General features: G+C 41.8%; 1 protein-coding gene across 15 annotated transcripts in view; it reads left to right on the forward strand.

Moving 5' to 3' along the window:
* FOXP1 (forkhead box P1) overlaps nucleotides 1–17484 on the forward strand; it is a 1079246-nt gene that overhangs the window by 534208 nt on the left and 527554 nt on the right. The window contains exon 1 of one of the 15 annotated variants that reach the window (XM_077451842.1): nucleotides 16046–16202. The exons of the other annotated variants lie outside the window; for them this stretch is intronic. The gene's annotated coding sequence lies outside the window, so the exon portion shown is untranslated. Of the gene's footprint in view, nucleotides 1–16045; nucleotides 16203–17484 lie in introns of those variants that run through there. 15 annotated transcript variants of the gene reach the window in all.

The raw sequence follows: 17484 nt of genomic DNA on the forward strand, positions 1-17484 counted from the left end.
TATCTTTGAAATAAATTTATTAATAAATATAGAAAAGAAAGGCAGGCAATACAACTTGCGGTGTCCTTTAACATTAGTGGTCAGTGTAGAAGTTACCCATTACGTTTGTAGGGTCTTCAATGAAAAAGAGAGGAAAGTAAGAGAGTCCTTTCTAGTATAGTGGATTGGTCCTCCAGTATGAAAGGAAAAAGGTCAAAATTAACTTACAACTGTTGAGGCTGTGGTCACCCAGAGCGGGGGGGGGGGGGGGGGTTAGGGGAGAGACACAGCCTTCCTAATGCATGGGTGGAGAAAATCTGTCTCCTCAGGCATTCCCATTCATGGTTTCTTTGTCGGGGTCCTCAGGTGGGTGAACGAAGTGGTAGAAAGAGTGCAAAAAGAACAGTCAATGTGGTTGTTCAAAGGATAGGCATGAGTCATCTGCTTTAGTAGAATAACCAATTACCGTATTTATCGGCGTATAACACGCGCCGGCGTATAACACGCACCCCAAGTTTAGGAGGGAATTTTAAGGAAAAAAACTTTTAGGAGGGAAGTTTAAGGGGAAAAAAAAAACCTTACATTTATATGCCCATCAGTGTCATATGCAGCCTTGTCCACCATTGCAGCCTTGTCCACCATTGCAGCCTTGTCCACCATTGCAGCCTTGTCCACCATTGCAGCCTTGTCCACCATTGCAGCCATGTCCACCATTGCAGCCTTATGCAGCCTTGTCCACCATTGCAGTCTTGTCCCCCATTGCAGCCTTGTCTATTTTATTTGCTATTTGTTTCTAATTTTTTTAAAATGCCGTCACCGAGATACAGAGCCGGATGTGTATCTCGGCGGCGTGTGGTAGTTCTCGGCAGGCCTCCAGCGCCTTCGGCTCTTCTCGCCAGCTTTCGGCCGGAGTGATGTCATCTAGGTGGATCACATGTAGTATTGGTGGTCAATAGGAGTTCAGTTTGCCACTGCTCACTGCTGATGGAACCCCTAACAACCTCTGAAGGAACCCTAAGGTACTTCAGAACCCTGGTTGCTTTAGATGATGATTGGATGCATTTGTTCGGAAACTATCTCTCCTAACCAACCTTTCCCCCAACTTCTTTGCGGAGACATATTGTGTGATCCCACCAAAATTTGCTGGGCGACAACCATTTTTTATGTGTAGGTGCTATACTGGGCTTTCAAAATGCATGTCCAAGGTCAGGTAGGTGACATTTTAGCCCACCATGAAGTCAATAAAATATATACAGACATGACAAAATAAATATTCTAGTCATCCGATCCAAACTGCTTGCTTGGCTTTGTAAAGTGAGTCAATGGCTGCACCCAACCCATGTTGCTACAGGTTTGAGTATGCCAAATTAGAAAGACAACCCAGGCTTCCTGGATTGCCATGCATATGTAATTAAGTTAATCTGTTTTCTACCAATGTACATTTATAAAAAAGGTTATTTTGTGCAATGCTGTCTATAAATACTGAATACGTTCTTGGGCATCTGTTGCTCCCACTAATTGCAGCTCAGATCATCTTGGTACCTTGTGATAACTGTGATAGCCAATCAAAGTGATTGCATGCTACTGTTTACATTGCTGATCCCTGCCGCTCATCTTGCAGCAAAGGATAGAGAGGAATGATAGTAAATTATGAATGGGAATGAATCAGTGGATCAGCAACATTCATTTTCACTGACTGTTTTTAAACCCTTTCATCCCAACTCCTTCCTATCCTATACATCTGATCTCCAGCCTGTCTCTGTATGTGACCTGTATACTAATTGTTCACCACCCTTTTCCTGCCCATTAACTCCTTCATTGCCACCCCCATGCTGTATGTGAGCTGCATATTAGCCCCTTCACCTCCTTCTCTCTCTGTGTATGACTGGTACAATAATGTACCTAGTGCACCATTACCAAGCTGTTTGCTCGTAACCCCCTAAACACTATTTCCTCATTTGAAATAACATTGGGGCAAAAATGATTTCTTTCTGGGGTGTCTACTTTCCAAAACGGGGTCATTTCGGGGGGGTTTGCATGCTGTCCCAGCATTTTTTATTTTATTTTTTTGTTTGTTTTTTTTACAGAAAGTAGGTAAAACTGTTTCTATTTCAAAGTTTTTGGTCTCTTTTATGTTATAGTAAAAAAAAGAGAATAAAAAGAATGCTTTAATAAAGACTAACACCAGGAATGCTAAATGACTCATCCTAATAGTGAGGCCCCACCACACTGTAAGGGTTAAATGCTTATTATGTACAGGGGTGCACAGAAAGTGAGCCAATTCTTACAGTTTTCCGACTCCAGCAAGGTCCTTCCAATGATTCGACTGGTCTCCCACAGCCTTCTCTGCAGTGACATCACTAGGGGGTGGCTTTTGGAGCTATAGCCCTGAATATGGGGCCCATAGCCCTGAGTCTCTGCAGGGATCCCCAAGGGGAGGGGAGGCTCTCTGGGGACCCTGATGTAAGTGGGGGGCTCTCTGGGGACCCTGATTTAAGGGGGGCTCTATGGGGACCCTAATGTAAGGGGGCTCTCTGGGGACCCTGATGCAAGGAGGATGCTCTCTGGGGACCCTGATGTAAGAGGGGGACTCTCTGGGGATATATACACGCATACACACGTATATTATATACATGTGTATGCCCGCCAAATCGTATGACTTTCTTTACTACGCTGCTATGGGCTCTAGCCCCAGATCTTTTGTAAACCTAGCAACGCCCCTGCTTTTTTGTAAGCTGTGATCACACTCCAGCTTTCACCACATACAATACAGGGTTAATAGCCTTCTATTGTGTGTCATAAGGCTGAGGCTTCATCCACAGGCTGGACCTTTAAGCAGAGGAGGAGAGCATTGGATGGGGTATTTGAAAAGTGATGAAGCCTGCGCTGTGCACCCCTAGACATAATGAGCCCAATGCAAGAGAGAATGTTTTAAGAATTCTTGGAGTTGGGCTTTAAATACCACAAAAAGAAAGCTCAAAAAATCATCTATAGCTTATTAGGTACAGCGTTGCACAATATAGTAATTGTCAGTCAAACTATCACAGCGCAGAAAATGAACCTGGTAATTAAGGGCTGGTACTCCAGTGATTAACTGGGATATTATTTTCAGATTTTTAAAGTGATCAAAATAGAAAGTCCTCTTTAAAAATTTGAGGACTGGACTGCAGCTGTACCAGGCAGTGGATTCAGCACCCCTGTTCGTGAAAATCCTGTTGCTTAGACTGAGTTTTGAAACATCCTGCTTGCAGATATCATGACTGTTACCTGGGAACACAGATGCAAAATTTAGAAAACAGCCATAAATCTGCATTTTGTTCCAGATGAGCAACTTGAATAGACTCACTTTTCTTTAATGTAAAGTGACAGAGCCTTTTTAAAGCTCCCCTCCTGGCACACTTTTATCCATCTGCGGCGTTCCCTATCGCTCCATTGCTCTGTTGGAATCGGGAGCCAAAGTTTGTATCAAGTTGATTCAAAGCAACCAAAAAAAAAAAAAAAAAATATTCCACGGATTGTTTTCAGCACAAAAGGCAGCCCCGCTGCGGCTTTTATTGAAACAAATAAACTCAATAAAGAGATTTTATACTGAGAGCCGAAGCCGCACAATAGCAGTATCGCTGTGGATTGGATTTATTGATTTATTTATTTACTCCTACTGCAAAATAGAGTATTGTGCTAATGTCTCTTTATAAGAGTCACACTGCTTGGTGAAATGGCTAATTTATTTTAGCTTACACATAAATAGTCGGCCGTTTTCCACAAGACAGACTAATGAAAATGAACCCATGAAAGTGTCTCGGCAATGAGGAGTGATGGAGTCGAGTTATTATTGGTTGAGTGGGAAGACGAGCCGGAGTGGACATCATGTCTTTGAACTTTTGAACCGCTGCTTGTTTGTCTGATTTATTGATTTTGATATGTCTGTTAAGTCCCACTTTTATTTATTTATTTCACTTTACGGAGGGCATCGCAGATAGACTGGTTGATGTTTTTGTGTTTTTGGCACTTGACTTAAAGTCTGAATGACTCCTTTTTTGTTCAGCTGTGGATGGCTATATGTTTTGGTTGAAAAACTTTTTCTGAAAATTTTAAGTATAACTACTTTTTATTTTAGTTTTGGATAGAGTGGAGAGGGTTTAGAACACCTATCAAGCTTTGATTGGTGTCCGTGCCTCCATTATTGAGATTCACCCTTTCTATTTGTCCTGTGTACTAATAGTACCGAGAGTGAAAGTGAAAGAAAATCACCCAATTTGAGTTGTCACCAGAATAGGAATAGGGGCAAAATCTTCCAGTGGGGACAGTTCTGGTGACAACCAGGGAATTTATTCACTGTGCAAAAATTTCCTCTTACTTCCTGTTTTGACTAAGGGACAGGAAGTTAGGGGAAATCACCCCAGTAGAACACAGATGGCAAATAAAACTAATAGGGGTTATAAGCCTTTCTTACTCTATCCAAAATGGGGGAAAAAAAATATTTTGCCTTTAGTGGTTCAGCGTTGTCATTTTAAAGCCTACTTTTACTAAAAAACAAAAAACAAAAAAAAAACCCAGAAACAAAAATGCAATTGATTCCATGTGTCCCTTGTGCTGCTCTCTTCCCCTTTAGTTGACATCTTCCTACTCCCTCACCCACTCCCCCAAAATCTCCTGCAGCGTCTATGAATGAAACAAGATCTATGAATGAAGGAAGGTTGGATGATTGAAAGGTCCGCCCCCTCCATTCATAGATTATGAATAGAGGAGCTGGACAGGCAGGGTGGGCAATCTTGAAGATTGCCTGTCAATGTCAGCTCTATTAACTCCCACTACACTGGAAGAATATGGGAAGGATTGGAGGAAAAAGATATCTACTAAGGAAGGAGACAGCAGCACAACACATGTTATTGTAATGCTCCTTTGCTGTTTTTTTTGTTTTTTTTTGTAAACCTAAGGCCGCGTACACACGGGCGGATTGTCTGCCCAACTTAGTGCGCTGAAACGTGTTTCAGCGGACAATCCGCTCGTGTGTGGGCTTCAGCGGACAGTCTGACGGACTAAGTCTTTCGGAATTTCCGTAATTTTGTCCGTCCAAACTTGGTTTCAGTGGACAGTCCGCTCGTGTGTAGGCAAGTTGTACGGACTAAGTATGGCGCATGCTCAGAAAGGATTTACACGCCAAAGGTTGCATTGCAGTGTATTGGACGTCGTATTTCTAGTCCCGTCGTACGCGCTGTACACGTCATCGCGCAAGCTTTCAGCGGCCTGTCTGTTCATCGTGTGTGGTCAAGTCCGTTCATTCAAAAGTTGAACGGACTGTCTGTCGGATTGTCTGACGAACTTAGTTGGGCAGACAATCCGCCCGTGTGTACGCGGCCTAAGCTTTATTCCAAAAAAGGACAGTACACAGTTGTACTGTGTTTATGGTTAATGTTTATCTAAATCAAAATGTAATCCTGCAAATAACACAGTTCATGTCCCTGAGAGGCTATGTCACTTCTCCACTCTATGGAAGGAGGCATTGTTGTCACCTTAGGCTGCTCCACTTATATGGACTTCAAACATGTCTGTATCTCTTAAGCTCCAATCTCCTCTTCAGTGCCATCCCTTGCAATTTTTCCTTCAAGGCTGGGTTCACACTGCTCTGTGCAGAGCAGCTCACAGCAGGGATCCGGTGCGCCCCTGTTCACCATTTCAGGCCCAATTTTGGTCAGAATTTTTGCCTAAACACGGACCTCGAACAGACCAGAAGATGCACAGGACTTCTGTACAATTCGCTCTGGAGATGGGTGAACCGGCTCCATTGAGAGCTGGTCACAATCCCCTGACATGTGAATTGGATGTGGTGAAAACTGCATCCAATTCGCAATAGTGTGAACTCAGCCTTAGTTACTAGATGTCCTCAGTTTTTTTTGGTTGAGTGCTGCCCAGCCTCCTTCAACCTGGACTTGCTCACCTCCTGGTGGAGCGATCTTGAGGACTGCGACTTGGTCTTAACATGCAGAAAAACCCATCTCCAACATCAGGCGCTCTAGTGAACACAAGTTAGTGCTTATACTCCACTTCCTTTCCTTGGATGAGCCCATGTCAAACCCCTCCCCCATGACGCTTACGTTTCTTTGTTTCCTGGGACTGTTAAGGCAAGATAGGTTCATTTTGACAAAAATAAATAATGTGTATTACTAGTAATAATAATGTCTAATAATTTAATACATAGTACACTAGTTCTAGGCAATACATAGATTAGGTAAAGTAATACAGGCTAATTACTTATGTCTGCCTTTTTGAAAGAGAAAGTAACACAGGATGTTGAACTTGCAACAGGAAATTACTGTATTTATCGGCGTATAACATTCACTTTTCCCCCTGAAAATAGAGGGCATATCACGGGTGCGTGTTGCACGCCGATTGTGTACCTCAGAGGGGGAGGAGGGGGATGAGCACTGCCGGAATTCACAGAGTCGCCATCTCCTGTTTACTCAGCTCTCACTTGGCTCTGACATCACACACACAGTCCCGCCTCCGGCATTGGACCAGTGTTCTGTCTATCACAGGAGCTGGTCCAATACCGATGGCGGAGGTGGGACTGTGTATGTGACTGCTGACTGAGAGCTGAGTAAACAGGAGATGACAGCTCGGTGATTTCCTGCACTCCATTGATGAGAGCTGGTGAGGCTGCAGATGGGCATGAATCAGGCACCTGCATTGATGGGCATAGATCAGGCTGCAGATGGACGCAGATCAGGCTGCATTGAAGCTACAGATGGGCGCAGATCAGGCTGCATTGAAGCTGCAGATGGGCACTAATCAGGCTGCATTGAAGCTACAGATGGACACTAATCAGGCTGCATTGAGGCTTCCAGATGGGCACTAATCAGGCTGCATTGAGGCTGCAGATTGGCGCTAATCAGGCTGCATTGATAGGCATTGACCATTATTTTGCTTCAAAGTGGTTTATTTAAAAAAAAAAATCCTGAAACTTCCCCCTCAAATTGAAGGTGTGTGTTATACGCCTGTGCATGTTATACGCTAATAAATGTGGTAAGTTTGTCTCTGTCAACTTCCTACTTTTGTGGGCTCCAGAGAACAAACTAGTCATTACACACAGTGCACGTCCTCCAGTCAATGTGATTGCTTGTCCAGTCCTCTGGCTTAATTTTGTTTTCAGAAGCACTGACCGGAGCACGAATAACCGAGATTAGAAGGAAATTATCATTTTTTTTGGTGTTTTTTTTTTTTAATGAGTACAAATTAGAAGTTTTGAGTGCAGTCTATGCCATAATGTTTTTTTTTTTCTAATGTCGCATCCACAGTTTGAAATATTTACTCTTCTACTGTATAACTACCTGTTGATCTTGTCAGAAATTCAGAGCTGTCCTGTGTTCACTTCTAGTGTTATCTCAAAATGATTTAGCCCTTCCTGTTCTCTATGCTGCAGATAGGAAGACAATGGGAGTGGTTGAGTAATTTAGCAAACGATAATGGGCAATATTGACACCACTCAGTCCAGAAAAAAATGCCTTGTTTTGTCAGCCTGAATTCCAGGTATGGATATTTTTTCATAAATACATTAGTCCAGCTTGAACCAAAGAATATGTGTGTGTGTAATGGTCGATCCCTGCGGAAGCTGGAAATTACTGCAGTAGGCACCACTGCTACAATGATTGCCACTAGCTTCCAGTCATCTTTTTTTTTTTTTTTTCCCTTGGCATACACTTTAAAAACAAGCACTTAAATAGTTAATATGCACTGCCTGCTCCTTGGGCCTTTGCATAAACCAGTAAGCTGGCTTAAGGATCTTTAGCTTCTGAAACAGTTCTTGCAATATGGGATGGCTTATTCCCCACCAGCCCCTACAGGACATAGAGTTGCACTAAAAAAAAAAACGGTAAAATAAGGTATCAGACACACAGTTAAAACATTTATCTGAGTGAGCTGGCTGACTTAATATCCTTAGAGAAGGAAGCATAAAGCACAAGTAGTGTAGCATTGTAAAACAGGAAGTAGAGCCTGAGCATGTAATAATCAATATGTCCGTTCCTCTGTATATAAAAAAATGACAAAGTATAAATAAAAAGAAAGTTTCAAAACATTAACTATTAACATACATACTGTTGATAAAGATAATTTACCTCAATCTTAAGCTTAAATTTGAAATGAGTACATATTTCCTTTAAGACAAATCCATTTTTTACATTTTGAGATTAGTTTGGAAACATCCTTAAGGGGACAAAGTTGACATCTGATAAGGAGGTAAATATCTGTAATCCTAGGTGTAGACCCAAGTCTAATGTAGTATATAGAAAATCATCCTTATGGACAGCTAGATGTCAAAGAACATTTCAGTAAAGAGTGACCAAAAAATGGTCCTCTTACAGCAAGAAGGGAAAATATCTAAACAAGTAATAAGTAAAGCCCGGTACACACTATGAGAAAATCAGAGGAATGATTGTCCATTTTCCTCAATATTTCACAGCAGGTCGAAACCAAGGCTAGTACTAATTGCACAAAAAATTTCAGGGCTTTGTCTCTTCAGAAATTTCTGTTTGAAAGGTCTGAATCAGATGTCTAAATTTCTGTAAATACTATATGAAAATCAAATGATTGTGCCTTGTGCAGAATTTTTCTTCCCATTTTCCCATAGTGTGTACCCGACTTGGGAAATATTCCATAATACACTGTCTTCTTAAAGTGACACTAAAGGTTTGGGTTTTTTGTTTAAACAATAACAAACATGTCATACTTACCTCCACTGTGCATTTCGTTTTGCACAGAGTGGCCCGAACCTGCTCTTCTGGGGTCCCTCAGCAGCTCTCGCAGCTCCCACATCAGATAACCCCCTGGGAGAAGCACTCCGGGGGGGGGGGTTACTTTGCGGCATGCTCCCGAGTCCCGCATTGGGCATCCATAGAGGCCGAAATGCAGGACTCGGCCCCGCCGCCAGCGTCATTGGATTTGATTGACAACGGTGTCTGCACTTCTTTCAGTCTATCCAATCAAGAGCCGAGAACCCCCTGCAGAGAAAGAGCACATCCCCGTGGGATAAGTTTGAGGGTGGTGGTCACGGAAAGGTGTTTTTTCACATTAATGCAGAGGGTTTAATAACTGTGTGGGGATGAGCTAACGGAGACTGTAAAAATTTGGTTGTAAGGTGATGTGAGTTTTTGGGGATTGCCTAAAGGTGGACAGAGTAGGAGATAGCTGGACAGATTGGAGTAGGGAGTTTCAGGAGATGAAGGAGGCTCTGGGGAAGTCCTGGGGGAAAACATAGGAGGAGTTGAGGGAGCTAGAGAGGTCTTGGGCAAAGTGGAGAGGACAGTTTGGGTGATATTTTGAGGCAAAGTTGGTGACGTAGCTCAGGGCAAATTTGTGGATGGCTGTGAATGATATTGTTAGTAGTGATTTGAATTGTATTTGTTGGGTGATTGGAAGCTAGTGGAGGGATTGGCAGAGATGGGTGGTGGACACTAAACGTTTGATAAGGTGGTATTTGGGTGCATCATTCATGATGGACTGAATGGGAGTAGTCTATGCAGAAGTAGGTCAATAAGGAGGTAGTTGCAATAGTCTAGATGCGAGATAATGATGGTGTGAATTAGAAGTTTGGTGGTGTATTAATGGTGGATTATGGGGATATTTAGGAGATAAAGATGGCCAAGATTTGGACAGTAATTGGGTTTGCAGCTTGAAGGAGAGGTCAGAATCCAGGATTGTATCTAGCACTGTGGCATGAGGAATAACTGATCGTCATGTGTCTTGATCGAAAAGTCAAGGAGATATTAAGTGGTGTGACATCAACCCTGATGTGTCAGTTAATACATTATGGCTAAAACGTGGTGACATTTGCATGTATTGGAGATATGAACTACATTTTTTTTTTTGCCCACATGTGCACTTAAAGTACTTTTTATAAAATAATGAAGTAAAAAAAAAAACATTATTTAAAATAAAAGCAAAGGTACTGAAAGTGTTTCTTTGAAAAATGAACCATTCCCTTTGAAGCTAATAAAGAGAATGTGTAATATGCTGTCTATAAGGCAGAATTCCCATGGGACACGAGCGGTTAAAAATAATTCTTCTTCTATTGGCCCGAAACGGCAATGTACATAACACTCCACGCTAAGCTGCTTTTGTTTATTTGAAAGCTTAAAATGACTTTTCTGCATTCTCTTTTCTCCCCAAACAAAACCCTGTTTTATGAAGGGACATTTGGAAGGAAAGACTGTTTTGAGAGGCCTGTTAAAACAAGCAAACATAATTAGCAGAGAAGTCAGTGCTGACACCAACACCATTAGATGTAAAAAAAAAAAAAAAAATTCCATTTCACTGCAATGTTATTGTTGATTTTCACATACAGATCCTAATATGGTTACCTCCTTGTCAAAGCCTCAGTCCCATGGGCTCAGGGGCTCCCTGTGGGAGAGTGAGTCAGTCTCTGGCAGTACAAACACAAACTTCAAAGTGTACCTGTTGTACCGATGGCCTGTGGCCATATTGCAGTCTGCAAAAAAGTTTTAGAGAATGGAAGTTATCAGTCCACCAGTCACTGGGCCATGTAGGTTCATGTCATAGTAACAGCTAACTGCTGAAGAGTACCTCACTCCTAGTCAAGGAAGCCAAAAAAATGGCTTCTGTCATGATATTTAAGTACTTATAGTCCTGCAGTAGCCATCACAGAATAAAAGTGTAAAGAATTCTTCCTCTTTGTTAAAGAAGATCTATTATTTACATTTTTTACAGTTCTGTGCCCTACAGGACAGAGTACCTGTAGTACTTTGTCCCATGTTGCTAAGTTCTTTCTAACCCTAGATATGAGGTCCAACCTGTCCCCCTGCTATGCCCAATCCAACAACAGCTACGAAGGAGATGGCTGATTCAAAGATGCAGTTTGTCTCAAATGTAAACGCTTTCTTGAGGCAAGCAATGGCAAGAGGAATACAGAGGCTGACACATCCTCCCACACTCTGCATTCCTCTTACCATTTCTTGTCTCAGGAAAGTGCTCAAAGCCAAGACAAACCGCAAACTATGAATCAGCCGTCTCCTTCATAACTGTTGCATTGGCCATAGCAGGAGGAGAGGTGAGGAAATCGGACCTCATAACTAGGGTTAGAAGGCACTTATATGGGACAAAGTGTTACGTGCATAGAGAAATAGCGCAGTGCTTAAAATAAACAACAACATGATAGATATTAAGAGTCCAAAAATTGAGTACTTTGCCCTTTAGGGAACAGAAGTGTAAAATAAAAAAAATAGCGACAGATCCTTATTGACAATTGAGTGTTTTATGGCTCCATTGACAAAGCTAAAGATAAAGAATCCCATTATTCTCAAAGGGCTTGTTCACACCTGCATATTGTGCTGCAAGTCACCTGTCACATGAAGCTTAAAAAAGTATGTGAGCTTCTTCAGGACAGATTTTCACATTTTGTGCCCCATAATCTTTATGTTGGAGTGCCTCAAAAACGCATATTTGTACATGTTTTTTAGACTCTCCTGTTTGAAAAGGCAATGTGGACAAAAATGCACAATTCTACTCCTATACTACAAATTGCACATACAAACACAAAGGAAAAAGTTCCCTAAATCTCATTTGAGTATGAATGGGATAGTCACCAGTTTTATATCCCTGTGTCGTAAAGCTGTAAGAGCATCTTCATGTGTGCTTAAGGTATTTTAAAATGACCTCTCAATCAATATTATCATATATCATTTAAGCATACCTTAAAGCATACATAAACCCAGTTTCTAAAACTTTGTAAAAACTTAATCCAGTTATCATAGAGCATAAAAGTAAACTTATTTTTCCTCACTTGAGTTGGCCAAACCATTCGTCCTTTGTGGCTCAGATGCTCTCCATCCCCAGATACTGCAGCTCACAGTGGGAGGGTTTAAGCAGCAAAGTCAGTTCTGCCGATACATAAAGCAGAGGCAACAGAAATCTAAGCATGTGTGGCTACCCTAAGTACCTCTATAGCACACACTTGTTTTCAGTAGTACTAATGGAATATAATCAATAATAATGTATAGGAAATAATTGCAGTCAGTAAAAATTGTAGTGAACATCCCCCCCCCCCCCCCCCCCCCACACACACTTTTGGTGGTCAGTGGAGAAATGCCTGCTTACAATGATGGTCATTATAAAAGTATCCCATAACAGTTCTGGTCAGCGAAGTGACCTCTTACGTTTGTGCTCAGTGTAGAGCCGACTTACATTGATGGCCAATTAAATTACCTCTTACAATGATGATCAGTGGAGAAGGACATTCTTAGACTTGTTATAAGTGGGAGAAAGACCCAATTACGTTGGGTCTCATTGGGAGAGTAAGTGAAGGAAGGGCCCATCACATGGGTGGTCAGTGGGAAGAATGCTCCTTACATTGATGGCCAGTGGGATAATATGGTCTTTAAATGAGCGGTTGGTGGGAAGAGTTCTCCTTACATTGGTGATTAGTTAGAAGAATGCTTCCCTTACAGGTAGCTAAAAGGATCTTTAGTGTTAGTAGTCATTTATCTAAAATTTAGAAACAAATCATTGCTCAAGGAACCACTAGTAACTTCTGGAGTTTCATAGAACCCTGGTTGAGAAAAGCTACTTTAGGCAATAGTTAGCATGTAGTTACAACTTATGTGTTTAGATCTTTTCATTTAAAAACAGAATACACTATGTGCCACCCAATTAGGAATTTCACTGGACAGGACAATGCAATGGAACATAGTACTTTTATAGGATTCCTCTACTGTCCCAAATTTCTAATTGCAGACATCAAGGAAAATATGGCTTGACTCCAGCATGGACAGTTTTGGGTGGATCTGCTTACACAACTCAAGTTAAGCGCATCAATGTCCCTAATATTCTACGCAAATGTCTAATACATAGTTGAAAGCAGTAAACTATGATAAGATAGTGATACCATTATATGTATAGTGATGAGATGAAATTTGTTATGCTAGATACTCAGTTTATTTGTTTTCGTTGTGTTAATGGTGTTATGAAAAAACACAGGTGTTTTTTTTTTTTTTTACATACATGTGTGTTTATGTTGGTGCCTTAAAAGTCCCATACAACTACTATATATTTTTATCCTTTGGATGTATATCTGAACATTTTGTGTGTACAGAGGGAGAGTGGGTAGTGTGCACCTTTTCACATGGAATCCGGAATGTGATTTTTTCACTGTACATAAGCAACCCTAATGAACTTGTGCTTTGTCCAAGCAGTGCAAAGCAACATGTTCCTCTAACTTCCCTCTTTCCCAGCAGCACATACTCACCTTCCCTTTGTTTATGCTCCCTGCTGATTGGAGCGCTCTTACTCTATTTTCATGGTGGGGGGGGGGGGGCGTGATTCACATCCACGGAGAGACCCCTGCTTCCATACAGAGAGCAAGGGTCCTTCTACAGACTGCTGGCAGTGGACAGGCTTTTCTACTCAGGCTGTGGCTGCTTTCTAAAGAAAACCAACTGCAAGGCTTTGCACACTTTTTTTAATTCACCTGAAATGTATTAGCTGATTTAAACTGACAGTTCAGTTGTGCTTTAGGTAAAATAAATAACACAACAGACAATAGAAAAATGCTTTTTTAAGCAGGATAATTGATGTTTGAACATCTTTTTTTGCCATCTTGTGATAAACAAATGGCTGCATGATATAAACACACTTTGGTATTAAAAGGCACTGTTTTGTGTATGCTGCATTTAAATCCCCTGCTACATAAAATCTTTGGTGTTCATGAAACAATTGTTTACAGAAAACTACAAATTAGGAATCATCCACAAGTATGGCAAGAACTGTCTTATGAGCATTCTAGTAAAAAAAATAAAGGTTAGAAGAATTGTGACTCCCTGTTCTTGAATCAACCAAACCATGGCCAGAACAGTGGCAGCTCACAGGCAAGTGTCAAGTCATTTCCATCTGTGGACCTCTGATTTAAAGAGGATTTTTCTGTTTTAGCTGTGCCAAAATAAGCAACCTGTATTGCCTGTGATCTCCCTGCACCTGATCTATTCCCCATTGCTGACTTACATTGCCGCTGTCTGCACTGTGTCTTTGTGTGGAGGTGGCCATCTTAGTAGATGGACAGGGCTTTGCTTTTTAATGTCAGAGCTGCCCCCCAATGACTGGTGGGTTAGCAAATATCCACAAAATGAATGAAGCAGAAACAGGTAGATCCTTGCGCTCCTGTTTCTCAGGTACAGCTTCCTCACCAGCGAGTAGAACATTGAATAGTGTAGTAGTGACATTACCAAATCTCACTCTAAATATCATGAGACTTTTATTTAGAGGTGGAAGTGCCTTAGCCAAGTCGTTTCCAACCTTTTTTTTTTTACTTGCATTCCTCTTGGCAGCCCATTTCCTTGAGTACTTGTGCCTGCATAGTTCTGCACACATCCCACTCTCAGGCTTTCCCTAACTGTGGTTACAAACAGGCATTTTCTGCCATTATCACATTGTTTGGGTACACCTAAAAAACCTTGTGCGCACCCCTGTGGGTAGATGTGCCCCAGGTTGAGAATCACTGCCTAAGGCTGGCCATACATTATACAATTTTCTTGTATAATTTTCCTTTAGATTTACCAAAACCATATACGGTAATATGATGTCAAAACTAAACACTTTCAATTTGCATGCTACCAGGCAGGCCCTTGCATAATGTACTTGAATCTAAAGGACATTGAATAAGAAAATTCTATAAAGCTCTAAATGATCTTGTAGATCAACATTTACAAGGCATGGATGGGCACGGATGGGCACTGATAGGAGGCACTGCTGGACACTGATGGGTGGCACTGATGACACTGATGGGTTTCATTGCTGGGCATCACTGATCTTATTTTGTACATGATGGTGCCAGTCACAGATTGGGTACATCTGGATGGCCATGGGTTACATACCCGGCCATCCACATGGCTTCCCTGGTGGTCCAGTGTGGGCATCCGAGGGGGAGCTGCGCTGATAAACAATCAGCACAGACCCCCCTGTCAGGAGAGCCGCCAATCGGCTCCCCTCTACTCGTGTCTGTCAGACGCGAATGAGGAAAAGCCGATCAACAGCTTTTCCTAATTACATCATAATCAGGCATGATTGGACACAGCTGATCACGTGTTAAAGAGCTTCCGCCGGAGGCTATTTACCGAGATCGGTGTAGCAGTGTGTCGGACTGATACACCGCTCCACCGATCGCCGCAATGCGAGCCTCCACGGGCGTGCGGCGGCATGTTATCCTGAAGGATGTCATATGACGCCCAGTCAAGATAACAGAACCACTTCCCGGACGTCAATCTGCTATTGACCGGGTGGGAAGTGCTTAAGCCCTGTAAACATGGGCCAAATGCCGGCCGACATCAGTCGGTTCAATACAAACCAGCCTAAATTTGGCCCATGTGTATGTCTGCCAGTCTGAGCATGCTGGAAAACCAGCAGCCGACCAGCTCTCAGCCAATGGCACCCCCCTGTCAGAACACAACAACTTAGTGGGGGAGATCACTGTAGTAACATCGGATCGTTAGTACAGCGGCTCCGACCGGAGAGGACTGTTTTTTTTTTTTTCGTTCAACCCACTGGGTTGAACAGAACAAAATTAATAATGTGTACCAAGCTTAAGTTAGTTATTTTTTCATTCAGCCCGCTGGGTTGAACAAAAAAAAAACCTGTATGTACCAAACTTTAATGTGATGCGATGTCTAATGGCTTCTGATCCTTTTTTTGGCGTTTTAACAATCAAATCAATGCAGGCAATTTACTGTTAATGTGTAATTGGATAATCACTTTTCAAATTTGATTGATCAAACAAGTGGATCGATTAGTCCATGGAAATTTAAAATACCATATGAGCTGCTTTTTTATGTAGGAGAATTTATATATAGCTCTGGGATTTCTTTTCTTTCTGGACTCTGGGGGGGCGGCTGTGATTTGATCCCTGTCTTCTCTGAGCCCCTGAATGTCACAAATAGACACACACACACACACACACACACCCCCCCCCCCCCCCCCCTCGCACTTGTATATGCTGATTTAGGGAGGGTTACTTATTCTAGTGTAAACAGTTCAGTAAATACTCTGCGATACCCTTTGTCAGCAGCCAGAGTTTTCTTTACATGTCTGGCCGCTGTGTAACTTGTCTGCTGATGCCTCTGTCTCACCCTTCCTCTCTGCATGCGTTCCAAAATCAGCACTAGACCCGGGATTGCCACTCAGTGTCTGCAAGATTTGGGAGAGGAAAAAAAATAATAATAATAAAGGTAGGTGATCTAAGGGACAATGGTGGGGAGCTTGTGCTTAGAGGGCTGAATTTCCCCTGGCTGACTGAAACAGCTTGGGAGGAAAAAAGAATAAAAAAGAAGAAAAAAAAACTTGGCTGACTTAGAAAGAACTTGCAAAGCTTCTGTTAGAAGTTCAGTGTGTAACAACTCAGAAAATAATTTAGGGTTTTTCACTTATTTGTCTCTTTTGTCCCTCCAGCCTGTTGTGTTCCAGAGCTTTGCAACAATACTACTTTCACTATCCCCCTTCCTGTATTTTGTTTAACTCCTTCAGTTCACCGTGCACATGTGATCCTTTGCAAGATGTTTAATCTGGCACTTGTTAGGACGTGCATGCTGCTTTGCAGCCTTTCATGTTGCTAATTGGGCCGGGGAACTTGCTTCTGTTCTGCCCGCCATGTGCGTATGACCGCTTGGTTGCAACAATCGCAAGTTCAGTTACCTTGGAAGCTTCTTGCTGTTGTTTTATTGCCTCACGTCGGTGATGAAACTCTTACCTTCTGTAGGATGTTGAGCTTGTTTTGTTTGTTTTCTTTGTAATTTTTATATTATATAAATAGTATATTAGCTTTACATTAATGAATATGATATAGATCTGATGGAAAACCTGATATTTGCTGTTATCTCTTTAATTGCTAGTGTGATAGTAAACAAGCTGGAGCAATATGGCAATATGCAAACCTTCACCTGTCGTGGAGCAACACCTACGAGCATACTGTTCCAGACATCTTAGTTTTGTTATATAGTTCTGCAGCAGCCACAAAGCTCCACATTCTTCCAAAGCATTCTACAGCCAAATCAGTAGCGTGCAAATCAGGAACATTTGTGTATGTTTTTTTTTGTTTTTTTTTAAATCTAATGTTCTATTTATTTTTCTTTTTTTTTATATTTTGTGGTTTACCATTTTTAAAGTTTTTAAAAAAATCCCAATCAGCTGATATGCAGAATTAAAAATTCAAGGGGGTTTAGGTGAAATCCCGACCAAAGCTTTTGGAAGCAGAGGAAGACCTTTAAAAATGTAGACTGTCTGCACTGGAATGGGAAATGTAGACTCAAAACCCACATTGAGGATTCTGCTTTTTGGGCAGCCTTTTATGCCCCATATACATGGTCGGATCATGATGTCGGAAAATCCGACCGTGTGCGGGCTCCATCTGACTTTTTCCTTTGGATTTTACAACGCACAAAGTTTGAGAGCTGGATCTAAAATTTTCCAACAACAAAATCCGATCACATAAATTCCAATCGTGTGTAGACAATT

The sequence above is a fragment of the Lithobates pipiens genome, unplaced genomic scaffold (assembly GCF_037356315.1).
Source record: "Lithobates pipiens isolate NorthernLeopardFrog02 unplaced genomic scaffold, aLitPip1_a1.2 Scaffold_23, whole genome shotgun sequence".
In the NCBI taxonomy this organism is placed as follows: Eukaryota; Metazoa; Chordata; class Amphibia; order Anura; family Ranidae; genus Lithobates; species Lithobates pipiens.